We start from the raw sequence: 26,850 nt of genomic DNA on the forward strand, positions 1-26,850 counted from the left end.
CGGATTCATATGCTCATGAATATTCCCCGTCGTCAGGCTGAGAATCCTCGGTAAAGAAAAAAATCAGTTTCAGTTTCGTTTCTGAACTGTCTTTCTACTAGTAACCAATCACTGGTCTCTGGGTCATGCCTTCTACCTAAGCCCCTCCTCTGGCAGCGAGCTTCAGATTTTTACCGCACGTTAAAGTGTTAATATTCCTCGTGCTGTAGCTCTCGAGCTTTTACTGCGCTTTGCGATTTTCAAAGAGTTTACTCTTACATTTTCGGTCAATCGAGCCTCAAGCTCCACCGATTCTACTTCAGATTAACGGGGACCCGTTTTCAGAATTTTCAACGCCCCTCAAGGGCATCTTTTCGTCACGTTTCCACTTCTCGGAGGATTCCAGAAGATCTTTGAGGCCTACCCCGCATGGACATGGCCCAGGACAAAGGAAGCATGACGCCTGTTGGATCCAAGCTGTTCAGGCGCTACCGTGGATGCGGACTACAGAACGTCTTTAAGGAGAATGAGCACTTTCTGTGCCTCTACTGCCTTCACGACGACAAATCGCACGCGGAGAAGGACTGTACATTTTGTAAGAACGTGTCCGAATGGACAGCGAAGGATCGTCGTACTGGGCTTGCCAACTGGCTGGAGGGGAAGAGCCTAGCAGCAGGTTAGAAGAGGAAGAAGTCCGAGCGGTGTTCTAAGACCTTTGAGGGCGCTCCGGCAACGGGGGCCCAACAAAAGGCAAAGCATTGCAAGTCTGCGGGCACCGGGAGCGCCGATCGGTCGGGCTCCTCGGCTGCCAGGCAGGGGGCATTATCACTGACACAATCAACCACGAGCCAACGCTCTGGCTCGGTGAAGAGGAAGTCAGAGAATCCGGGTAAGCTTAGGGAGAAGCCCCGGTCGATCCAGACAAAGACAGCCGAGGGGGAGTGAGGCGGTGACCCTCCCCCCCAAGGTGAAGGCCTCAGGCACACCCAACGTCGTGAAGGCCCCGATTCACCCGGCTAAGGCCTCGATTGAAGGAGTCGTGGCGGCCCTGGCGAAACCTACAGAAGCTTCCCCAGTGGAGACGGCTCCAGGGGCTAGAGTTTCCCTACCACCCCAGAGGGAATCTTTTTTTCTGCCTATCGAGAAGACCCCTGTGAAACCCCAGCAGGAGAAAGAGGGGGGTAGCCATAACGGACATGGATACTACTTCCGAGGGTGAGTTGGCTCTCGTCCAAAGGATCCTGGAAAGGAAGTCCGATGAATCCAGGGCCCACAGGAAGGGTCCCGACGAAGAGAGCAACGTGGGAGCCGATGAGGAAGATAGGGCAGCAGAGGGCCCCACACCCCAGCAGTCGGCCCCGTTGCAGATGGTACCCGTACCAGGGGACAATTCAGGAGCTATCTTGATGGCTATACAGGTCCTGTGTATGGAGATAAGGACAAGGATGCCCTTACCCCCCCGCCAACGACCCAGCCGAGCCTGGACCGTCAGGGAGCCCACTTAACAAGTGGAGACGAGTCCATCCTCCTCCCCCCTTCCAGCCTTCACCCCCATCCCCTCCTCTGAGGGATGAGACAGGAACAGAGACTGCGGCGATGGGGACGGACGACGGGATGGACCTCCCATCACCACCTCCCCCCAAGCCCTCCCACCCCCGACGAAATTGGCTCCTTCCACGCCATGATCGCCAGGGCATCTGAGCTCTTCCAATTCTGCCCCAAAGAACAGAAGGAGGGCTTCCTCTACCAACGACGGGAGGCCAAGAGGAAGACTGTCCTCTCAGTCTCATTACTGGACGACATCTGGGACGAGGGGCTGGCACTCCTGAAGAACCCGGCCATGGCTACCGCTAAGAGACCGGGTCATGGACTCTGCCCCTATGTGCCTCAGAGCACAGCTGTCCCCGGATTCAGTGGTCTCCGCGGCGGCCAAGAAGAAAGTGGAGGGAGCGACAGTCTCAACTTCTACATCCCTCCTGCCCTCCTGGACGGCGAGGGGAAGAAGCTGGAGGCCATAGGACGACGGGTCATCTTGTTGGCGGTGGCGGCGATTAAAGCAGCTAACGCCGCCGCGATCGTGGCACACGACGACAGGGAGCTGTGGTTCAAGATCGTCCGCTCCTGGACTTCCTCCCGTGCGACAAGAGGTCTGAAGCCCTGGAAATCCTACAGGAAGGCGAGGTGGCGTCAGACCACGCAATAACGGTGGCCACGGACATCGCCGACGCCGGGTTTCGGGGGGGGGCACCTTTGCCTTAGTCGGCGCGGTTGGCTCAAGGCCACCGATTTCCACCAGGACGTGCACACCAGGGTTTTGGACATGCCCTTCAATGGGAACAACCTGTTCAGGAAGACAGTGGACGAGTCACCGCAGGCCATCAAGGCGGACACCGAGACGGCTCGGGCCTTGGGTGTTCTTCAACGACGACGGCCGTCCTTTCGGAACTCCGGAGGCAAGCAAGGTGCCTCCAAAGGATTCGGCGGCGGCCCGCTCCTTGTCACAGGAAGCTTACAGAGGACGCGGCAAGACCGGAGGATCCCGTCATCGCCAAGGAGGCCAAGGCCGTGACGAAACAGGATTGAACCGGCCGTGGCGTCGGGCTCCCACCCGAGCACCCCGGTGGGAGGCTGGCTGGCGATATTAGCCAGCATGTGGAATTTCATCTCCGACCGTTGGGTCCTGGATGCCCTGGCCCGCGGAATTTCCCAAACTCTGGAATCTCAAAAAAGGTGTCCCCGTATTCTACCCCTGGTCAGGAAGGCAAACCACGTCCCTCAACTGCTACTGGAGGTACGAGCGATGCTAAGAAAGGGAGAAATCAAACTCGTCCCAAGGAGGCTCTGGGGCTCCGGAGGGTACTTGCGGTATTTCCTCGCCCGGAAGAAGACCGGCGGTTGGCGACCCATCCTGGACCTTTGGCGTCTAAACAAGTACCCATCAAGTCCCAGAAATTCCGGATGGTCACCCTCCAGCACGTGCTGGGACAGCTGGAGGAAGGCAACTTCCTATCGTCGCTGGACTTGGAGGATGCCTACTTCCACATCCCCATTCTAAAAGGACGTCAAAAATTCCTACGATTTGTGGTCCAAGGGCGACACTATCAGTTCAAGGCCCTTCCCTTCGGATTGAAGTCGGCGCCCAGGGTGTTCACCAAGTGCCTAGCACCAGTAGCGGCGCGGGTGCGCCTGCAGGGGATACACATCTACCCCTACCTGGACGATTGGCTCATCCGAGCAAAGTCAAGGGAGCTCGCCATCGATCACACAGCGAAGACCGTCCAACTATTCACAGATCTGGGATTCTCGATCAACTTCACGAAATCACACTTTGTACTGTCGCAAGACGCCCCGTTCCTGGGAGCCAGACTCGACACAGTGGCACGATTGGCTTCGCCGGCGGAGGAAAGGACAAAGGCGATCCTGGGCAAGGTACAACGGTTGTTGACCATGGACATGGCCAGGGTGAGATCCATCAAGTCCCTACTCGGAATTATGTCCTTGTGCATCTACCTTGTGCGCCTATGCAGGCTACGGATGCGACCACTGCAGGATGCGACCACTGCAGGATGCGACCACTGCAGGATGCGACCACTGCAGGAATTCCTCGACGCCCGTTGGATGCAAGCGACGGGCAGCTTCGAAGACAGAATCTCACGCAATGAGAATTTCCGCCAAGCGTTCCGGTGGTGGCGCACCCGCGCGCATTTAGCGGCAGCCATGGACTTCCAGACCCCGGCACATCAGGAGACTGTAACGAAGGACGCCTCCCTGGAGGGATGGCGGGCGCACACCAGAGATCTCAACGCAAGAGGCCTTTGGCTCCCGGAGGAGAGGTCACTACACATCAATGTCCTGGAGCTCTTTGCAGTGTTCTGGGCCATCAAAGGCAAAGTGGTAAGGGTCCTCACTGACAACACCACCATGATGTTCTACATCCGGAAGCAGGGGGGCACCAGATTCCCAGCACTATCCAAGGAAGCGCAGGATCTGTGGCACTGGGCCGTCGCCCAAGGGATGTTCCTGGTATCCTTCCATCTGGCAGGAATAAAGAACACCATTGCTGACTCACTCAGCAGGGAGCTGCACTCGTGCCACGAGTGGGAACTGCGGCAGGATCAAGTGGATCTCTTATTCCGACGATGGGGCCATCCCCAGATCGACCTATTCATGACGGTGATGAACGGCAAGCGCCGGTGGTTCGCCAGCCGGTTTCCCCAGCCAGGGAACATGGGCGATGCCTTCTCATTCCCCTGGAACGGCCTTTTCCTGTATGCGTTCCCTCCCCCCCTGCTGCGACTCAGTCAACTCAGACGGTCCCGGTGCAGGATGATCCTCGTCGCACTGGCATGGCCGAGGCAGATCTGGTCCCGGACCTTCTGGACTTGTCAGCGCCCCCCCCCCCCGGTCAAACTACCGACGGACGCGGATCTTCTCACCGGGGAAGGAGGCACCATCCTCCATCACGACCAAGGATCGCTGAACCTGCAGGCCTGGCTCCTGCAGCACTAGAGTTCGGAGGGTACGATATCCCGGCAGACTGCAAGGAGGTGCTTGCAAAGGCCAGGGCGTCCTCGACTCTCAAGTGCTATGGACACAAATGGAGGAGGTTCTCTGTCTGGTGCAGTGCACAGAAGATTAACCCTCTGCAGATTACAGCCCCTCAAGTGCTGCCGTACTTCCTATCGCTGGCCAAGGTGGGGCTAGCCCATGCCTCCATCAAGATCCATCTGGCGGCCATCTCCCATTACACCAGGACTCCTGGCTGTCATCTCTATGGTCTCATCGCCTTGTGAAGGACTGTTCCAATCGGTCCCGCCGGTGAAGGCTCCGGCCCCGGCGTGGGAGCTCAATGTGGTGCTGACCAGGCTCATGGGGCTGCCATTCGAGCCTCTGCATTCGGCACCGTTGAAGTTCCTGTCTTGGAAGACAGCATTTCTTGTGGCCATCACCTCCGCACGACGAATGGGAGAGATCCAGGCCCTCTCCTGTAAACCTCCATACCTGACATTCCACGAGACGAAGGTGGTGCTGAGGACGCACCCCTCCTTCATGCTCAAGGTGCCGTCGGACTTCCATCTCAACAAGCCCTTGGCATTACCGGTTTTCTTCCCGTCGCCTTCGTCGCCGGCTGAGAGGACTTTGCACTCGCTGGATGTGGCTAGAGCGCTGAAGTTCTATGTGGACCGCACAAAGAGTTTTCGGAAGACATCACAGCCGTTTGTGAACTTTGGACCTGTGAACCAGGGGGAAGGCCCCCTCGAAGGCTTCCATTTCCAGATGGCTCTCCGGCTGCATCATTCACTGTCACCGGTTGGCAAATCGACCGTTGCCTGGCCGTCCGAGAGCCCATTCAACCAGAGCAATCGCTGTTACCATGGCGTTCCTGTCTGGTGTGCCGCTGCCGGACATCTGCAGGGCTGCTACGTGGAGGTCGACGCACACCTTCACGAGATTCTACTGTGTCGACCGGGATTCCAGGGACGAACCCAGAGTCGGGCAGGCAGCGCTGCGCAACCTGTTCGCCTGAAGGGGAGCCTGGTGAGGAGGTAAGAGATGCTTAATGTTGAGTTGTTGAAATGCTTAATGATGAGCCTTGCCACCTCCCGTGGTTGTGCATGTGTGTACTGCTATGTATTCTTGTATTCATGAGCATGTGAATCCATGCCAGACCCCATGCTGGAGAAGGAACAAGTTACTTACCTGTAACTGTTGTTCTCCAGCATGGGTCTGGCATGGATTCACATGCGAACCCTCTCGCCTACCCCTCTGCGGCTCTTATCTTGGTCCTACTGCCACTTTACGGGCTACCAAATCTGAAGATGGCTGGCAGAGGAGGTGCTTAGGCAGAGGGCATTCATTGGCTAGGGGCAGTATGACCCAGAGACCAGTGATTGGTTACTAGTAGAAAGACAGTTCAGAAACGAAACTGAAGCTGATTTATTTCTTTACCGAGGATTCCCAGACTGACTACGGGGAATATTCAAAAGCATGTGAATCCATGCCAGAGAATATTAGTTTTATTCGGTCACAGTATATATCACAAACTATTTCAATTCCTCCACTTGTATGACACTAACCTTTCCTTCTAGCTAGCGTTGATGTATATAGGCTGAATTATAAAAATAGTCCTATTCCTTGAATCATGTTGGTGTGCTCATCTGCCTCAAGTATTAATTTCTGTATTCGGTGGACCAAACTGGAGTAAAATATAATTGCATTAAAAACTATTGAGGTCAGGTATGTGGGAAACATGGTCTGAGGAGTTGAGGACACGCATCATGGAAGGACACCAGTACATTAAGAAATTCTGGTTATCCTCCAGCAGGAGCTTTCTAGAAGGAACCAGCAGGGTGACCTTTGTAAAGGACGTCTGTGTCAGCTATGGCCTCATCTGCCCACCTTTATGAACTGTACAGTACAGAGAAGCCTCCTCTACCAACTAATATTAGTTTCATTTCTCATATATTTTGGGGTGGTTCAGAATGGGTCATGCAGGCAAGTACTATAAGGATTGTCTGGTGGAAGGGTCCGGTTCATGGTTAGTTCTGCTGGAGGGACCATGTTATTCTGGTGATTGACTTGCAATACAATAAAGCAATCTGACTGGTATTTGACAGAGATTTCCTGAGCAGGGTTTTTAAAACAATCATAGTATTTTCTTTCTTAAAATAGTCCTTTGGTAGCCCCCGCTATGAATTTCGCATGTCAGTTTGTAATTAGGCAACTGATTTCCTCCACATATGTTCTCGATTGTTGCCTGTTCTTTGAAAGTGGGCCAATTCCTCATTGAACCATTTGTTGATTTTGGTTATCGTTCACGGTTTACTGTTTCTTTGATGCAAGGGTGCCCAATGTCTGATTTCTAGGTTCAGTTTTTCAAAATAAGAGGGATGTGTTGTTTCGGCATTGCCCTTTAGCGTTGAACAATTTTGTTTGTTGGCTTTGTTAATTTGTAGGATTTAGTGGATGTCTTTTATTGTTCGATTTATGTAATCATTGAAGATCTCCGATCAATGTAGTAGCAGGAGGTGATGCCAAGGGCATGTCCATCTTTGTGTGTACGCTTGATCATCAAGGGTTTGGAACCCAGGATATTGATTATTTGAGTGAATAAATCTTGTTGTTTGAGCCATAGGTTAATGGCCCGAATGACATGGATTTTTATTTCTGATAGCTTCTACACTAGACAATAGCCCTGACTATTCGTGTGAAAAGGAAAGGTTGGTACCAGAAAGGCAGGTGACCACAATAACAGATGTTTTGTGGATGTAGCATTTGCACACTAATATTTCAAAAATATGAGATGGCGTGCGGACTTGAGAAGACCACATGTATAACGCTTAGATCAAAAATTATGACTCCACATTTCATTTTGTACTCTAGGTTTATTGTTTTACAAGAATCAGGATGCCCACAATTACAGAATTGCAGTCTCTCCCCTCTCCAACTGTCATCGCCATCTTTTCTCTTCTTGCTTTTTCTGCTCTCAGCCTTCATTCAATAGGTGCAGACGTACTTAACGGTCTCTGCTTTGTCCCTTTCCTCATGCTGCAATGGAAGCATAACACACGGTTAGGTTTTCCCTCCCTTTTTATACTCCCTCCCTTCTTTCCGATGGGTCCATTCGTGAACCACCTTCTCCCCACCTGGTCTCTGTCCACCAATCAACAAGCCAGGCTTTCCTCCTAGTTCAGCTCCACTAAGCTCCTATCCCCAACAGTTACTGGCATGAGTGTAGCTCAGGGGCACTGTGCTTGCCTTGGAAGCAAGACAACACGGAGCAACACAGGTTCGATCCCCAGGTCCACGCTTAGAAACCTCTGGGTATTAAGCGCGTTATAAATAACCTATCATCAGGAGGACGCTGCCATGTTTGTTGTGCTTCCCTCTGAGATCAGATCGTCAGTTAAGGATGTGGGGGATGTTGTTGGTTTTACTTTCAGAGGTCGGGCAAGTGCCTTCTTTAACTTAATCAGCGGCACAACTCTGTAGCGTGGCCAGTTTGCTGCTGCCTTGGTCTCGTTCCCACTGGAGAAGTTTGCTAGGTGCTGGTGTGGACGCCACAGCCTCCATTCATACCTCGTCCCCACTGAGGCTGCCGGGCAGCAGCAAGGACGTGGTGGCGTATACCGGCATCCCGTCCCCACCAAGAACGCAGGGAAGCCGCGCACATTGGCTCATCACAGAATAGAACAACAATTCTATGGCAAGACTGGAGGCGAGCATTATGCTTAAACTTCTTTATTTACTACTAGCTCAGCAGTTTCAAACAAACCAATAACAAAACACTGTACAATAACTAGTAAAAAGTAATATTGAGTAGCATAAGTATGCAGAATGTTATGTAGGGACATAACAGGCGTGTGCAGGAAAGATAGAGCAGCTTTAGCTGAAGGAGATTTCATTACGTAATGTCAGGAAAGTACTCCTGCAGGGGAGTAGTAAGATGGGAGGATTGTCAATAGCTAATAGCTAGCGAGACCGTGGGAACATGTATACGTTTGCGTTCAAATAGGTGTGTTGCCTCTGCTCCCGCGGCAAATATAGCCCAGGGCCGTATGACCGGCACTTCAGGGGTTTTTAGCAACTCGCCCATGGAGCGTAACAGGATCCCTCAGAAGAGGGAGAAGAGATGCCGGAGCGCCTCTTCTCAGAGTCACATTTCCTGTTGCGACAGAGAAGCGTAGAAGCAGGGCCCGGCGGTGATTGCTCCCATGCTACATTATAAGAGCGTATACAGCGTGAGCCGTGGTTTTTCTTATATATCAACGCTGCACGCTGAACACAGCACAGCACAGCATACAGGCGGAGCGCAGCTCGCCAGAGGAGGAATCCTCCTATGTTATCACGAACCGAGGTCTCAAGCCTCAGAGACACAGAGCCTCACCAGAGAGGCAGTTGAATTAAAGAAAGCCTCAACAGAGAGACAGCTGAATTGAAGAAAGCCTATCACAGGAATTTGAAAGACAAGCCTATCACAGGCATTTGAAAGACATAAGTCCGGTGCAGCCACATATAAATAAAAATTTTTTTTTTAAAAAAGATTGTCAATATTTTAAATAAAGAGCATCAGACTAGCGAAGTGGGCGTGCAAAGACACCTGCAACAGGTATCCAGGCACACAGCACGCTCTCAGTGATGTCGGAGTTCGAATGGAGCGAGGAGAAGCAGTCTGTAGATCTTGCTGCCAGCTTCAAGGAGGTGCTGTGGAACTCACTAGTCAGTGTTGTGGCTCAAGGGGCTAGACCCCTACAAGAGAGACTGGAGACTCTGGAGGCAATGCTCAACCAGCCCAGAGATAGATCCATAGGGACAGAGCACACACCCACCAAACCCCCTGATACAGGGTCTAGGGGGGAGTACACAGGCCCAAAAGAGGAGATCCTCCTACGAACCCCCAGGGCCCATTGGATGGGGTGAAAGACAAGGACCCGGATTCTACCGACGCCTTCGCAAAGCTCAGAGAAGCCCATTTGCAGCACCAGGCAGTGCTGAACCTCACGACCCCCACTCCAGGGGAAGACATTGGTGGAGAAGATGACCCAGGCTCGGAAGAGGAGCCAGCAGAAGGTGACCTCCTTCACCCTCGTGTGAAATGTGCTAAGCCCAGCAGAGGGAAAATAGCTTGCAAGGAGAAGCACCTCAAAGAGGATCAGGGGGACATGTTCGACCAGGATAGCATCCGGAATCCAAGGTCCTCAGACTGGCAACCGTCTCCCAGAGTTACGCAGTACACGACTAAGATTGAGGAAGGCCCTCAACAAAGAGGTTAGACAGCGCCTCTGCGCAGAGTGTCATAGGCCGGATCTTCTGGGGAAGGCGGCAGAGACCCGAGCTGGACCCCAAAATGTAAACTTTTGTATCAAAGACCAGTAAAGACCGCTGCAAAGGCATCAACAGATCATGGAAGAGCTGCCAGGAGAAGGTTTTGTATTTATTTATTTATTTATTTATTTATTTACATTTATAAAGCGCTCACACAGCCCGCAGGCATCGAGGCGCTGTTACAGGAATTGTTAGTTTTTCTTAGTTGTGTAATTGTGTTTTTTCTTTGTCTTAGTTACGTATTTATAACGCGCTTAAACACTCAGAGGTTTTTTATTTATTTTTTTAAGCGCGGACCCGGGGATCGAACCTGTTGTTGCTTTGTGTCGTCTTGCTTCCAAGACGCGCACGCTGCCGCTGTGCTATCCTCCCGGGACAGGCCCGCTAGCAGAGATCATGGATCTGGCGGAGAGAGCTAAGAATACGGGAGAGGAAGTGGACCCCAGACGCCTTAGCAGGTTGGCCGCAAAGGGCCCTTTGTCTTCTGGGGAACACCAACTGTGCCATTGCCTCAGAGAGAACAAGAGGCTTGTTACTGAAGATCGGTGCTAAGCTCAGCGATCTAGCTTCATACCAAGCAGGAGAGGCAGTGCAAGGTCTCCTTTTCGGCAAGACTTTTGGGAAGGAGATGGGCCTGTTTGTCGGTACTTGCACCTCCTTGGAGGAGGCGCAAGCTTCCATTCGTAAAATCTACCCGAGCAGAGTTTTTGCCAGGACCAGCTGCTTCAGGGGTCGCGTGGCTGGTCGAAATCAAGGAGGAAGAGCCCCCCCCCCTCCCCTGACCCCAATCCCAAAGCCCAATACTGGGAAAATAGACAAGATACCTCCTTCCCGGCCAAGGCCAAGGATTCACACAAGGTGAGAGTAATACATTATCCTCCGGTAGAGGGAGGACAGGTATATTTTGGGAAAATGGTGCACGCTTTCCAGCGATGCTTAGATATTGCAAACCGGGAGTGGTCTGCATCTAGAGTTTATTGAGCCACCAGTGCAAGAGCGTTGGTCACACCACCAGCATCTAGCACGCGCAGAGCAACGCTGTTTAGATCACGAGCTGTCCCACCTTGCACAGAAGAATGCCATAGAGAGGTGCCCAAGGACGCCCAGCTTTGTGAGCAACATGATCCTGGTTCACAGGAAGGAGAAAGTCTGACCAGTGATAAACCTGAGGGAATTGAACGGCTGGGTAGTTTACCGCCATTTCAAAATGGAGGGCATTCATCAGCTCAGAGACTCTCAGAGAAGGAGACTGGCTGACGAGACTGGACCTGAAGGATGCTTAACGTTTGGTCCCAGTGCTAGAGGAGTACAGAACGTTCCTAGCTTTTCATTGGAAAGGACAGTTCTGGCAATTCAAGACGATGCCCTTCGGTCTTGCATCAGCGCCCTGGGCTGTTACCAAACTGATGAAGCCAGTGGCAGGCATTTGGCGGATTATATACCTAGACGACATACTGCTCCTGGCGGAGGACCGAGAGACACTGGTCTACCAGATGAAATGGGTACAGGACCTGCTTTTGTCCCTGGGTTTTCCAGTGAACGTGGAGAAGTCCGATAACATGCCAGTGCAAAGAATAGACTTTCTAGGATTTGTCCTATATACCAGGAAGGCCACACTGGAGCTTCCGGCCTGAAAGATACGAGATTTCAAGAGAGATCAGAGGATGCCTGAAGAAGCAAGTAATTTCCCTCAGAGTACTAGCAAGAATCGTGGGGATGTTAGCAGCCTCCATTCAAGCCATATTTCCGGGCCCTTTGCACTATCGGGCGCTGCAGGGATTGAAAATAAGACGCTTGCAGCAAGGCTTGAAATAGCAGCTAGTACCTTTGGATCAGGAGTCCGTCACAGAACTGGAATGGTGGTTGAGGAATATGGACGCCTGGAATGGGCGTGTCATTTTCGGAGACCGGCCAGACCAGATAATAGAGTCAGATGCCAGCCACCGGGGCTGGGGTGCTCGATGCAGAGACTTGCAGACATGAGGAAAGTGGAGCGAAGAGGAGCTTCGGTTTCACATAAACTGCCTGGAGCTCCTGGCAGGATAGTTCGCAATCAAAGCATTTACAAGGAAGAAGGTGAACGGTACATAAATCACCTAGGAGGAACAAAGTCCAAGATGCTTGCTAAACTGGCAAAGGACTTTTGGCCCTTTTGCCTCCAGTCGGAGACGTCAGTGACGGCAGAGTACCTGCCCGGAGCACAGAACGTGGTGGCCCGCAGGAACTCGTGTCACCTCACGGGCTCCAGCAATTGGAAGTTGGATCGAGCAGTGTCTCCGATGCTGGATCAGAGGTGGGGTCCGGTGCACATAGACCTCTTTGCGTTTCGCCTCAATACACAGAAGGCTGATTACTTCAGCTGGAGGCTGGACCTGGGGGCGCGGGGAACGGACGCATTCCTACAGGAATGGTCAGGTGGGCCGCACTACAGTAAGAAGAGCGATGGCATCCAGAGCCTTTACAGCAGGGGTGTCATCGAGCAAAATTATGCCAACGGCAGACTGGGCTAGCGATCGTACCTTTAAAGAGTTTTGCTTTAAGCCGTCTGAAAGTATGACAGTTAGTGTTGGAGAAGCTTTGAACAAGCATATTGCTCGCCTCCAGTCTTGCCATAGAATGAAGATTACCCCTGCTAACTGCACAGGGAGCATTAATTCTATTAAAGACTAGGAGGCAAGCATTAATTTCCCACCCAAGCATGTATTGTAAATGATATACTGTGTATGGTGATAGCAATACATGGATGCTGCCCTGATGCTTCAGCTTTGTATTTCTTTAGGAGAGGAGCAGAAGAATAATTGAGAAGGGAGGCTAGTGCCGAGGTCGAACAAGTAGCCGAGGAGTATTGGGGGTTCAGTTGGGAGTGGTTGAAGTCTTCGCTCTGTTGGCAGGATAGAGTTTGGAGTTTTTCGAGTGACAATTCAGAGCATGTAAAAGAGAGGAGGAGCTCAGGGACAGGATGTGGTCAAAGCCGAGCAAGGATGGACATGGAGTACAGAGACTATGGGGATTGTAGTTAAACAAGGAAAATGTCACTTTGGACATTTTACAGTGTTTTGTTATTGGTTTGTTGAAACTGCTGAGGAGTAGCAAATAAAGAAGTTTAAGCATAATGCCCACCTAGTCTTTAATAGAATTAATACTCTCTGTGCAGTTAGCAGGGGTAATCTTCCTTACTGAAGATATTCTTGCCAAGACACACTAGAGGAGGACGAGGGGCAAACCCAGCCCCCTGGAGCTTCCCAGATTGGGTGATGGATCAAGGGTGCTTGCACAATGTCTTGAAAAGAAGAAACACTTGCTGGTTTGGTACAGAGTATTTGGGGACCTCACAGTGAAGGGGCTTCCATGTCTGAAGCTCGTGACTGTACCTACGTTGCCGGATCCAGAAACACTAGACATCTGAGCAGGATCTGTGATCCAGTTGTCCCCACCAATCGGGTGGAAGGAGCTTTGCAGTCTGGTCCTTCTCGTCTTCTGGAGAGGCAGAGCTTCAATGTCTGATTTTGAGGAGGAGTGTATGCTGGTGCTCATTTTCAGACCAGCCTCGAGCAGACGACCTTCCAGAAGTGCAGAAACAGACTTCTAGCAGCAGAGATCTCGGGAAGCAATAAGTTAAAGTACCCATTCACCCATCATTCTAATAGAGGGGTGGTCAATCAATGGCAGACTATCCCTCCAACCACAGTCCTGAAGGGCACTCGCACAAGAGAAAGTTAAGCCGCACTATGCCAGTGCCTATGGCAGTCAGAACTGGTTTTAGGCCGACTGCTGGCCCCCAGTCCTCGGTTGTACGCATCCATCGTCCAAAGATGGCCACCCTCTCACACACAAATAAGGACAAGGAAACGTCATATGAACCCTCAGGTCTTCGAGGCCAACGATGACAAACGCCATTTTTTAATGGAAGCGAGGACGATATAAAAGGACACAGCCAGGTAAAATGGGTTCCACCAAGTGGTGCCATTTTAAACCAAGCAAAAAGCTACACCAAAGAAAAAAATAATTCAAGACGAGAGTTGCTGTTTTTCCATATACACCGTAATGGGTGGTGGGCTCTCTGGTACAAATGGATGGACCATATTTTCAGATCCAGTCTCTTTCTTTGGTATTGTAGTATTCTGTTGCCATGTCATATGAAGTAATACTTCTGTAGCCACCGTTTGTTTACCCTCTGTTAATCCATATAGAGAAAATCTTCAAGCAAATTATTTTCTCTTGAGAAGCTTCTGTTGTGCCACGCTCCACAGTTGTTTTACAGCGGAGAGTCTTCGGGAAATTGACATACTGTGCCCCTTCCTGTATTAACCAAAACATGGTCTGAAGAAAAAAAGGAGAGAAATGGAAAAGCAGAAGCAAGCATAGGAAAAAGGTTGACTAACAATTGGAAAGATACGAAAAAGGCTTGGGGGCGGGTGCATGTGAATGATGAAGTAGGGGTGCATGTTTAGTCAATGGCAGTCGATCAGATGAAATGCTGATAAGGAGGGAAAATAAAGCATTTTAGGATACGCATTTTTCAGGGATGCTGGTTTCTAGTAATTAGAATAACAAAGTTACTCACCTTAGTGACTACCTTACTCCTAAATCCATAGTCCCCTTTCCTCCATACATGTGGGGACATTCCATCCTTCGGGACGGGACCGGAGCACTTTTTATTAAAAAAGCATCCACATTTTAATTGGTGTCCTTTTATTTTTACGTGGGGCCACCGCATGTGGCCGTAACCCCGCCTTCCTGAGCTTCTCCCCACGCATCAACCTTCAGTCCTTTTTTATCGCCAGGTCTGAGACCATTTAAGCAACAATAGAGGATCATTTTTAGAGGGGACGGCGGGCGGGCGTAAGGGGACTATGGACTAGGAGTAAGGTAGTCACTACGGTGAGCAACTTTGTTATACTCCTACGTCCAGTCCCCTTTCCTCCATACTTGTGGGAGATTCCCAAGCACAAACAATAGGTAGGACGGGGGGGGGGATGGAAAATCCCCTTTACTGGAATAAGTTCTTGAGAACAGCCTGGCCAAATTTGGGCATCTGCCTTGGAGCTCAGGTCTAAGCAGTAATGCTTGCAAAAAGCTAATGGGGAGGCCCACGTAGCTGCCTTGGCGATGGATTCCCAAGGCAAATACTTTTGGAAGGCAACAGCAGCCACTTTGCCCTGGACTAGATGTGCATGGATGCCTTTTGGTGGTTGAAGGCCTTGAATCTTATACATGAGGCAATAAAGCGATAGATGCTTTGGAAGCTGGTTTCCCTTTCGGGTCTCCGAATGTAACAGTTGTGAGGAGTTTGAGTTCTATCGAGGTAAAACTTCTGGGCTCGATTGACGTCCAGGTTATGTAAAACACTCTCTGCATTAGATGCCGGGTTAGGGAAGAAGGCAGGAAGGAAGGATGAGTGCGAAGCACAACATCCCTGTGGGAAGTGAGGAACAGATGTTACACGGAAAGAGCCTGGAGCTCGCTCACTCGCCTTGCCGATGTTATTGCAATCAGAAAAGCAACCTTCCAAGAGAGGTACTTAAGATCGGTAGTGGCCATGGGTTCAAACGGCTTATGGCATAACGCGGTGAGGACCAGATTGATACCATTTGGGAAAAGGGGTACGCACCGGCGGGAAGAGATGAAGACCCGCAAAGTATCTGTTGATGACTGGATTAGTCAATGAAAAACAGCTGTCCGTGGACAGGTAGGCTGCAATGGCGGATAAGTAAGTACTGCATGACAGAACATGAATGCCAGAAGCTGCCAGGTGAGACACAAAAGGACAGACCAGTAGCATATCTGGGATCAATCGGTTTAGCTAAACACCAATGGCAAATATGGAGCCATTTGTACCTGTACTGGGCCCTTGTAGAAGGCTTCCTGGCTGCTTGGATAATGTGCATGTCTTCATACAGACTGAACTGCGATAACGATCTGAACTCAGGCACCAGGCCGCCAAGCTGAACGATTGTGGGGAGGGGTGCCACAGCTGGTGATTGCTCTGGTGAAGGTGGTCAGGAATCTGCGGCAATCTGATCGGGGAAGTACCAACAGATGCTGTAGTTCTGCAAACCAGATTCTGGCTGGCCACCAAGGAGCCATAAACAGGAGAGGGCAGTTCAATGCGCTCCTGAGCTTGCAGAGTGACTGATGAATCAGTGGCAATGGGGGGGACGGGGGAGGAGGCATAAGCTTTCAAGTTGTCCCACGGAATCTTGAGGGCGTCTCCCAGGGAAGACGCTCTGAGCCCGTCCCTGGACGCATAAAGAGGACGTTTCCTGTTTGAAGAAGTTGCAAAGAGGTCCACCTCTGGAGTGCCCCATTGATGGAAAATGTTGGCACATCTCTGTTTATTTCCCACTCGTAACTGACTGGCGACTGAGTGAATCTGCAGCCACATTGATGTGAATGGAGCCAAAAATTGTTCTGGATGGCCCAGTTCCAAATTTGTATGGCAAGATCCACAAGGAGAGGAGACTTGGTGCCGCCAAGTCTTGCCTGGAGATGTAAAACATTGCCACAGAATTGTCCGTGCAATAGTCGGTTGAAAAGCCTTGAGCACGAGGAACACAGCCAGGAGTTCCAGGTAATTGATATGGAACTGCCTGTCTTGAGGCGTCCACAAATAGAACACTTTGAGGTGACACAACGTCGCTCCCTACCCCAGAAGGGAGGAGTCTGTAGTAACTGTTGCTTGTGGGCAGGGCTCGTGGAAGGAAAGGCTGTTAGTGGAGGACCACCATTGTAGATCCGCCGTCATGCAGGGTGTAACTCGGATCATCTTGGTATCCGGATCCGAAGCCTGGGACCAGCAGCTCCGAAGAGCTAGCTCAGTGCGCCTCATCTTTTAGAAGTGCAAGAGGTAGAGCTAACACACAAGAAGCCATGAGGCCCAGAAGTCTTTGGAACCACAAGGCCGTCATGTGAGAGGAGTGGAAGAAGAGCTGGCACATGGTCGACAGGTCTGCAATCCTGTCCTTAGTTATCCCAAAGGAAACCCAGAAAGATCAGGTCTTAAAAGACCATCATGGATGATTTCCGCCAATTCACTGACAGCCCGAGATGGAACAGGAACTGAAGGAGTGACTGAAGATTGGTCGAAGCCGTCTGTGGGCAAGGACTGCGCAGGTGCCAATTGTCCAAGTATGGATATACATGAAGCCCCTGCAGTCTGAGGAATGCTGCGATGACCTACCTCTTCGTAAAGACACGTGGTGCCGAGCCGAGACCAAAAGGGGTACACAAAACTGGAAGTGTTCTGATCACACGGATATTTTTGATGTGGGTTCCAAATCAGAATGTGCATGCATGCATGCATCCTTAAGATCCACCACGCTGAGCCAGTCGCCTTTCTGGAGAGAGGACTTATCTGGCAGGGCGTAATCATCTTGAATTTCTCTTGGGGAAGGAAGAGATTGAACTTGGAAAGATCGAGGATAGTGCGCAGGCCAGCCTGGTTGGGTTTGGGCACTGTGAACCGACGGGAGTAGTAGCCCTCCTCTTGTTCCCCGAGGGGGAACAGGCTCCACCGCTCTGAGGTCTAGAAGTTTCTGTACCTCGGCTCTGAGGGAGGGCGAACCAGTCTGCTGGAAGGGAGGGTTGAAGTGTGGGGTAGGGGCAGGCGCAAGTCGAAGCCTGCACGAGCGATTGACAAAACCCATCGGTCATCGGTGATGGTCTGCCACGCCTCCAGATGAGACGAAGTTCATCCTTCCACTGGAGTCTCGTCAGACCGATAAATATAATTTGGATGATTTGTGGGTAGGCAGACTACCCGTTCCAGGGGAGGAGGCTGTTGGCTGAGAGAAAATCCGACCACCTTGCCGTTGCTGTTTACGGCGGGGCCAGCCAGCCAGAGAATCAGATTAGCGTGCACAACGATCACGAAAACCCCTGAAACCAGAGAAGGACCGTGTTTGGGACTTTTACCTCTCTATATAAGGAACCTTAGCTGGAGTTTTCGCCAGGACCGATAAAGACTTGGTCTTCGATATTTCCTCATCCGTGGAGGAACGGAACAATTTTTTACTATCAAAAAGGATATCAAGGACCTTGTCCTGAACTTCCTTCAAGAACTTTGTAGCATGAAGCCACGATTGGGGGGAGAGGTCTACCCCGACCATGAGGCCTCGAGCAGAAGTGTCTACGTGATGGGCCACAGCCTCCAGTAGTTCCTGTGCCAGAAATCTGGCAACCGACAAACCAACCTTGAAGTCCTCGAGCCTATCCGCAGGACTACACTCCTGGAACTCGGCTAGTTCCTTCCACAGTTTGACATTGGCAGTCGCCAGGATAAGCTCAGTGCTGGCCTGACGCAGCTGGAGAGCCGAATAGGAAAAGACTTTCCTCCCAATGGCGTCCCAAAGATTGTGCTCCTTAGAGAGGAATTGGGATGCTGCAGTGGAGTATGTAAAAGCCGGTTTGGAGTGGAGAATAGCTTCTGCCACCAACGTCAACGAAGGGAGCGGGCAAGCAGACAAAGATATGTCCTCAGAAGAAGTATGAAGCTCGAGTGTGAATCTTCCTGTTGAGATGGTTCCTGTAATGAGGTTTTTCCCAGACCGTATGGACCTCAGCCAAAATGTCCTTCTGGAGGAACAGGCCGGTGCGCTCCTGTGTCGACATAGTGAAGGCTCCAGAAAGCACTCCCTCCTGTGGAGCTGGGGACTCGGTTGCGGGGATGTCACCCGGTCGTGGAAGCCTCTAATAGAGCGGGGAGGCTCATTGCTGTCCTGGTCCGCCCGATCCTCATCCAGTGAAGCAGGAGCATATGACTGATCCGCTGCACCTACTGCCTCAGGTCCTAAAGTGTTGTTAGGCCGCACTCCCAGTGTTTTCTCTCCTGGGGAAAGAGGAGGCCAAGGAGGAAGTGGTGGAGGAGGTCCGACAGGAAGAGGTGGAGGTGGCACCACCAGTACCTGCCTAGGATCTGCTGGAGCAGGAGGCTGTACAGGAGGTCTATGATAAATTTCCCTAAACAGATCCTTAAAGTACGCCTTCATGGGATCAGAAAGCATCAGCGTCTGAAATTTCCCAAAAAACGCTTCCTCGGATGAAGGTCTAGGGGCTGGAGTGGGCAGAGGCCGCTCGGCAGGGACATACCCCCCATGAATGCAATGAGGATGGTTGCCAGGATGGACCTCTACCAATTAGATCCACATAGATCAAGGGGGCGGAGGGAGCGAGACTGTACAAGGCAGCAGTGTCCTAGCAAGCACATCCATTTGAGGGCAGAACAGGTTCTTATTATCCACAAAGCGTGGAAAAGGCTGCTGTGCCCCAAAAGGAGGCCCCCCCAGGACCAGCCGTAGTGAATGTTGGTGTAAAAAAGGTAGTCAAAATGGCAGCCGTGGTCCGTGGAGGTTGCGCCGCTATTTTGGCAACGCCTGAGGCGAACTGTGTCACAGGAACAACTGAGGCAATAGTCTCCTCAGGGGAGTCGGAAGTCTTGCGTGCCATTTTAGCCTTGAAGCAAGGAACCTCGGCAGAAGCAGTACCGGCAGATCTAGGGTGTTTACTCGACACCTTATGGACTGCCTCAGAATTAGCCCCAAGTGGGGGATCCTCGGCAGAGCCGGTACTGGAAGGCCTGTGGTGCATGACCCCCTTCTTTGCCACCTTAACAGAACTTGTGTCACCACGATCCTGAGCGTGGGAAGGCTGAGAGATGTACCTTACAGTGAGGACCTTCGATGAGGGTCCTCCAATTCTGCCGGTGTCCGATATAGCCCCAAGAAGGGGAACCCCGGGTTTAACCCTGATACCTTTAGCCACCTCGAGAGGGGCCTCAAGCCGAGACTGTGTGGTTAGTTCCAGATGCGGAAACATCAGGGGCGAACTCTGGTACCCAGAGCCACAGAAGAACTGGGCCCAACTTTAGCTCCCAAACGGGGAACCACAGAAGGAGATCTGGTTTTTTGGCAGGCCCGCTGCAGGGGCCCTCGGAGGAAGCTCTGGTGCACCTATTAGGCCCTTTGTGGGACACCTGATGGATATCCCTGATAGTAGAGCTACTTGAGCCCTGGAAGACACCAGGAAGGAGTCCCCTGGCCGGGGTGCCCTAAAAAGGAAAGAACTCACCGGACGTTTCCTTTTTTTGTCGATGAAGAGCTGCAAATGCGGTGGAGGTACGCATTTAAACACCTCCTCCCACCTGACAAGACAACGCAGGAGCGCACGGACGGAAAGGGAGTTGCAATAAAAGCTAGAGTCCCAACAGTGTTCTGGGCCTAGACACTCCAGTCAAAGAGTGGGGATCTGCCCTCCTGAAACGACATTTGCAGGATGAACAGGAAACTAATCCGAGACGCTGCGGCATAGACGGAGGAAAAGATGACCATGGAGCCAGAGCAGAAATGAAGGACAAAAGGGAATAAAAAGAAAAATTCCCAGTGATGCTAGTGAGTCTGACCCCGAACGTGCAGAGAAAAGGACTGAAGGGCGATGCGCAGACATCAGGAAGGCGGGGTTATGGCCACATGCGGTGGCGCCGCATAAAAATAAAAAGGACAACAGTTTATATTTTCTTGCTTTTTAATATAAAGTGCTCCGTTCCCATCCCGAAGGACGGAATGTCCCCACAAGTATGGAGGAAAGGGGACGGGATGGAGGAGTAAGTGGTACTAGAATCTGTCAGACCATGGTGCTGGACCCGAGATGTGCAGAGGTTCGTCCTTGAAACATGGATGCTTGGTTGAAGGTTATTTCGTCCCCTAGGCATTTCATCTTGGACTGGCAAATTAACTGTCAAAAGAGAGCCAAGACTTGGCTGCGTAAAGGGGATGCGGTGAGCACAGCGAGTAAACGGGAGTTGGGAAGAGTGTAAGCCCAACCCCTCAAGAGCCATACATGCGTAGCCTCACACTAAGGGCAAGTTCACCAATGAGTATTATTGGTGTAGTGCCTTGAGATGCATGGGTGGTGCCATCACCAATGAGGTGATTAGGAACTATATCTGTATTATGACTACCTTTAGAAGGTCCTCTCCAATGTGCTTGAGCAGAATGGTGGCGCACCAAATACGTAAAGTGAGTAGCGTTTCGGTTTATGGAACTTGTGTTAATCTAGAGTACTCTACATGTACCAGTACGGTCATCCCATTTCATATCCTGCTGCAGCTACCCCAAATAAAGTGTATAATGTAACAAATAAACAGACAACAGTACTTGACTTTCAAAATGTTATTGCACCAACAAATGTGCAGCAGCGGAGCTACTGTAGATCAGTGGGGGAGAGGAGGGCCCCAATGAGTCAGTAAATAAATGATTTGAGGGTACAACATAGGGAGTGCAGGGCATTGCCAAAGAAGTGTTATACTACAAAGTAAAAGGGGAGGGGGTATAAGGTTTATACTGTGGGCGTGGGAACCAATGATAGAGGGGTAGGTGTGGGTGAGGGGCAAGGTGTCAAGGTAGGGAGTACTGGGATGTTAAATAACTGTTAGGGTTGAATGCACAAGCTGTGGGCGCTGGGAGGGCTGTGGGGAGAAAACATTCCTGAATGTCAAGGGGGAGCCAGGAATTTCACCTTCCCATATGCAAGAATGTGTTCATTCGATTCCATTCTTACAGAGCTGAACATCATCACCTTCTAATCATGCACATACAGAGGCGAGGACAGGGGTCCTTTGGAAGCAGGCTGGGCTGGTTATGAGTGTCAAAGTGCACCTGTTTGTACCACTATTACTACTGCTCAAAAGTCACCAAATGTTTTAACAGCATATGCACCAGATCGCCTTGGCAGAGTTTGCACTTCATCACTCGTTCAACGTCCGCTGAAATGATTTTTTAGTGATACAGCGATGCAGGACGAACACTATTCCACAAGGTTATGCATCAGGGGCATGGAGCTTTTAGGAGTTGGCATGATACAGCGGTTTAAGAAAATGGTGGCAAAGGAGACATGGTGTTGGGCAATCTCGATGAGCTTCGGTCTGTTAAGGGAGTAAGGGGGGGGTCATCACTGGTGGGTAGGGTTACAGTCACTACCCCCATTATGCTCCTCAACTACGCACACTAAAGTGGTTCCAAACCCACCCAACCAACCAACCCAGAGCTCTCCACCATCATATCTAGGATTGTCCTTTATTGTGTGCACTTGAATTCTGAGAGTATGAACATCCTCTGGAACTCCACCAGCTCAGAAGCAAGCTGTCGCATGTGTCGGGGCCGGCACAAGGGTGGCCAAGGCAGGGAAGGGGAGGCTTCAGTCCATTCCGATGTTCTGAAAGAAATCAAAAATAAGAGGACTCTAAGCCTGATGCACAGTACAAGGAGACATTTCCATGAAACTGCATGCAGTAAACACTAAATAGCCATACTGTAAATGTTATGGCCAGTGTTGCGTTAACATTGACCCAGTTACAACTAAATTCACTTCACAAAATCACTAACGCTTTGCTATTACCAATTGTGTTCATGTCATTTTCTATTCTGGATAGAGTAGATTTTCCTCTGCTGTCAGTCACTCATGATAGGTGCACAGGATTCCCGCGCGCTTTGCTTTCAGCATACTTTCGAACTCGCCATACAGTAACAACAAAAAAAGGCAATGCCTGAGCTGGTCATCTGACGCCATGCTCCAGAGTTTGCCCTCACTTCATTCAGCGTCTGGGCACACTCCTATTTCATGTTTCCCTCTGGGGGGGGTTGAGGAAGAGAACTTGGGGGATTCTAGAAGAAATATAAGACACAGTGAGACACATTGTAGAGGAAAATACAATAACTTGCAAAAAAACGTCAGCACCTACCATTTTCAGCACCCCCTGTGCCATCCATCACACCATCGTTACCTTCAAAGTTCCGCTTGCGGGTTAAGTCCAGAACCACCTTCTCTGACGGTGCTACTGACCAGTCCAGCAAGAAAGCATGGGTTTCTGCACAACCAAACAAGCATATTAGATTTGTAGTGGCAGAGGGAAGCCGGGCTTAGTGGGGGAAAGATAAAGGGGTGCGGAGTTGGATGCTATTTACTACAGCCCCATGCAGTAAAAATCCAAAACGTTCCGGGTTCTATGTAGAGAACCATGTTCTTGATGAGATTCTTGGGCAGCCTCACAGACACGGATGTCTGTGAATTCAGGGTAGCAGCCCATGTGCACTTCTTTGAGGCGACCGAGTTGCGCGCTGTAAGATCTTAATGTCCTTTGGGTATCACGACTGCCTGCCGTAGAAACTGCCACTACGCATCTTAAACGATTCTCTCGAGTCAAAAAAAGAAGGAGTGAAGTTCCAGCAATAGTGAGCAAGCTAATGCAGCACAGCCTTTAATAGGCCAAGATGGGCCCACACGGGCCAGTGAAATGCTAGTTATGAGGCAACATGCAGTGTTCACTGGCCAAAAGCACAATATATAATTCACATCTAGAAGCTTGAGAGGCTCAAGAGGTAATGCAAGTAGTACATAGTGCAAGGGCATCCAGCAGGTGATCCCCGCCTTCCAGAGTTTCATTTTGCAGACAACTGCTGCATTTTCTTTTTACAAATTAAAAAAAGGGGAGTAAGGTTGGGGGGGGGGGGGAGGGGTAGTCCAGCAGTACCATTATTTTCATACAGTATGTCTAGGAAAACGGTTCTAGTGTCAACTGGTGGGCTGAAGGGTTTCAGTGCTGTATAGAAATGTCATGTTTGGCAAATTGCTTTAATTCTGAGCACTTGTGCGCTGTACAAACGCATTGTCATATTAAAGATACAATTTGTGTCTAGTATATAACGAGCTGCATCATCTGTTCTTAAAATTGATCAGATGGCAATCAATGAAAAAGTAACCCTCCTCTTGGATTGGGGCTCCAACAATGATGCAGGACGGAATGATGGTATTTGACTCAGGTAAGGGGACAACATTAGAAAACAGCAAGTGGCCCCAATGGGTATATACGTGTACGTTGGTTCTCCCAAGGAACAAGGGTGGATGGGAAGAGTAGCTAGCTGTAGGAGCCCTGGGCGAGGGATAATACACCTTACCGCAAACAATGTGCAAATGTGAACTCAGGGGGTTGGTCTATACTGGCCTTATGGGCAGTCCAGACCCACTGGCCAGCTGCCCTATGATTGCACCTGATCAAATAATCAGTCACAGCCTGAGAAGATTTGGATGGATTTGGATGGCATACACACCTTTATCTAAATCAGTTAAAAGAACAATAAATACAACTGGGGGTTCCCCACGTTATAGGGCAATTACCACCTCCTGTAGTACAATTGCAGAACAGTCTTATATTCTTACATTCGCCTCCAGTGGTTATACTTCTCATATACCCCAGTATGACACTGGAGGATAGCAGTATCCTTCAAAATGGAATCCCACTACAAAGCTGTTTACAGTGGGATCGCTATTGACGTAACTACAGTAACATTAATATAAACACATAACTGATTCCTTTAGGTGGGCGCACCCAAGCACATTCTGTAGCAATATGGTAAGTAACCAATTGCTTTGCATCCAATAAGAATTTATGCTAGTAAGAATTATACATGAGTTATACATGAGTTAGAAAACTAACACTTTACATTCACTGGCCGCCTGTTTGGCGAGCAATATACATGTCATTTATGATAACCCCACACACCTCTTTCAAATCAGTGGTGCAACGGTGAGAGGGATGTCTCTCATATGGTACATGGCCAACCCTTTTACTACTTGCAAGGTACTTGCTCGAAAGACTTGCCACTTGGATAAATAACCATTCTTTACTTCATGGGAGACATAGGTGAGCGTGGTTTTACACATTAGACAATTGAACCCTCTTTCACTTCATGAGTCACTTAGGTGTACAGGGGTCAACACATTAGATAAGTAAGCCCCTTTTTTACTTCATGAGGTACATTGGCTCACCTGGGTTACCACCTACAGTAAATAAATACCCTTTCACTTCATGGGATACTCTGGCGAACGTGGGTTGACCCATAAGGTAAGTAAACCATCTTTCACCTCATGCGGTACCTTGATGAGCGTAGGTGACACATTAGAGAAGTAAACCCTCATTCACTTCATGAGATAAAATGAGCAAACGTGGTTTAACACCTCAGGTAAATATCTACTCTTTCACAGTTTGGGCCCTTCCCAGTGACAGCAGCTTACAGTTACGCCCTCTCATAAGGTGCGCACTTCTCTCCAGTCGATCCCTCGGCATCATGCAGTGCCCCTTGCGATAGGCCACCTCTCCCATAAAAAAAAAAAATAAATAAAAAAATGTAAAAAAAAAAACCAGGGTAAGGGGAAAGAAGAACTAATATGCAATGCCCGGCAGAGGTCTCTGATGCAAGCTCAGAGTTTTGACAGAAACTGACAGACCACTGTCTCTCCCAACGTACCGTATTAAATGTAAGAGAAAACTCCTACGAAGGACCACTATTTGAGCGTGAGCTCACTCTCGCTCTGCCCTTTACTAACTGGCCACTTAACTCTAGTATACTCAATAAGCAGTTGATTGTGAAGGCCAGGCACACTACTTTTCTACTTCTCAAGGGCCGCACTATGTTGCCAGCGCCGAAGGCTTGTTCTCCACTCCTACCTCCTGTCCCAGGAAAATGGGGAAAGGCAGACTTGCATCTGGTACCGTCTGTCCACTACGAAAAGAGGCACACTCACAGTAGCTGCCAGCCCCAGCTGAGCTGTCTCACTCCCACGCTGGGCGGTTCCTCTAACCGGAGGAGGGGAGAGTGCAAGCCAGCCAGGAATGTTTTGGAAACTTCGTCAGCACTGAGGGCTGGGATGCCCTATGCACTCTTCAGGGCGACGTTCTCCCCCGCCAAGCGGCTTACTGCCGTTATATCTTCTTCATGGCCTGTCCACCTCGCCCCAGGGTGGGGGACCGGTGACAGGATTTTACTCAAATCACCTCATGCACACTTAGGTTCCCCCCGGGTGGGCCTTACCAAGTCCCCCGGTCCTGAGAGGAAAACAATACGTGCAGACATAAAAACAGGACTTAAAGCATTCACATACGAGTCCCCCTTCATTCAATATAAATAAAACTCCCTTGCTGAAATGGGTGGGGGTTTATATACGGTAATCAGTAGTGAGGGAAGTTGTACCTGACTTTGGATCGCCAAGTAATGTGGTTCTCCACCTGTCCCAGATATTGTACAAGGGTCGCAACTGTCGCGCCCCAGAATCTTCGATAGGCGAATACACTTTTAAACGTTCACATCTCACTTGTTGCACAAGGTGGGGACATTGATGGGCTGTGTCCACTCTGCTGTACATAACTGCAGTCAAGTTCAGGAAAGTTAACTGTATATTTTACACTACCATGGAGACTGAACAATAAAATGGATAACCAGCGCTCAATGCTTGGATTGAGGAGTGTACATCAAGTAAGTGCACAATACATTGATCCGACTTGCCACCGAGATGGCTGAGCTCTTGCGAATATGCCATTGTGATGCCCATCATTGGAGAGAGTTGTAGAAGTGTCCGTTATTACAAGTGGGTGGATGACGAGCTGCTGGAGTACCAATTAACACATTCCATTGAATGAGCCTACTGTAGCGTAGTAGGTCTGTTAGGCACACTATTGTGTGCCAGCGCCTGGAAGTCCGCTGTGCTAGAGAAGTGTCAATTATGGAGGATCGAGATTACTGTGATGCTGCGTGATATTTCCCACAAGGATCCGCCCCTCTTCCCCCCCATTGGGCGAAGCTTCAGCTATGAATTGGAGCAGCCGCTATAATCCCATCGGCTGATGGTGCAATCTCACTCTGTCCAAAAGCTGTTCTCTCGGGAATAAACCACTCCAAGCATCATCACCTGGACATTGGCTACTGTAGAACTGTCTTACGTTCTTTAATATGGGTGGAATAAAAAAGGACGATGAAATTACCTCCTTTACTATGGCCTGCTGTGATAGAAAAAGGTACAGCACTGGGGGCATAGAGCACTGCGACCAGTTGACATGGGTCACTTAATTTATGAGGCACTTGCAGAATTAATTGGCCGCAGAAACCTTGAACCCTTGCTCCCATGCGTCTATTTCTGGGAGCAAGGGAGCAGTAGCTCAAAGATACTCAACCAGAGTGCTGGGTGTCTGCACTCCTTTGTGCTTGAATGGACACCTATGCC

At 50.2% G+C, this 26,850-nt stretch overlaps 1 protein-coding gene across 1 annotated transcript in view; it reads right to left on the minus strand.

Annotated features, from left to right (window-relative positions):
• The window catches only part of LPGAT1 (lysophosphatidylglycerol acyltransferase 1), a 784,790-nt gene that overhangs the window by 361,901 nt on the left and 396,039 nt on the right, over positions 1-26,850 (minus strand). The gene's annotated exons all lie outside the window — the stretch shown is intronic.

The sequence above is a fragment of the Ambystoma mexicanum genome, chromosome 4q (assembly GCF_040938575.1).
Source record: "Ambystoma mexicanum isolate Mex_15411 chromosome 4q, UKY_AmexF1_1, whole genome shotgun sequence".
NCBI lineage: Eukaryota > Metazoa > Chordata > Amphibia > Caudata > Ambystomatidae > Ambystoma > Ambystoma mexicanum.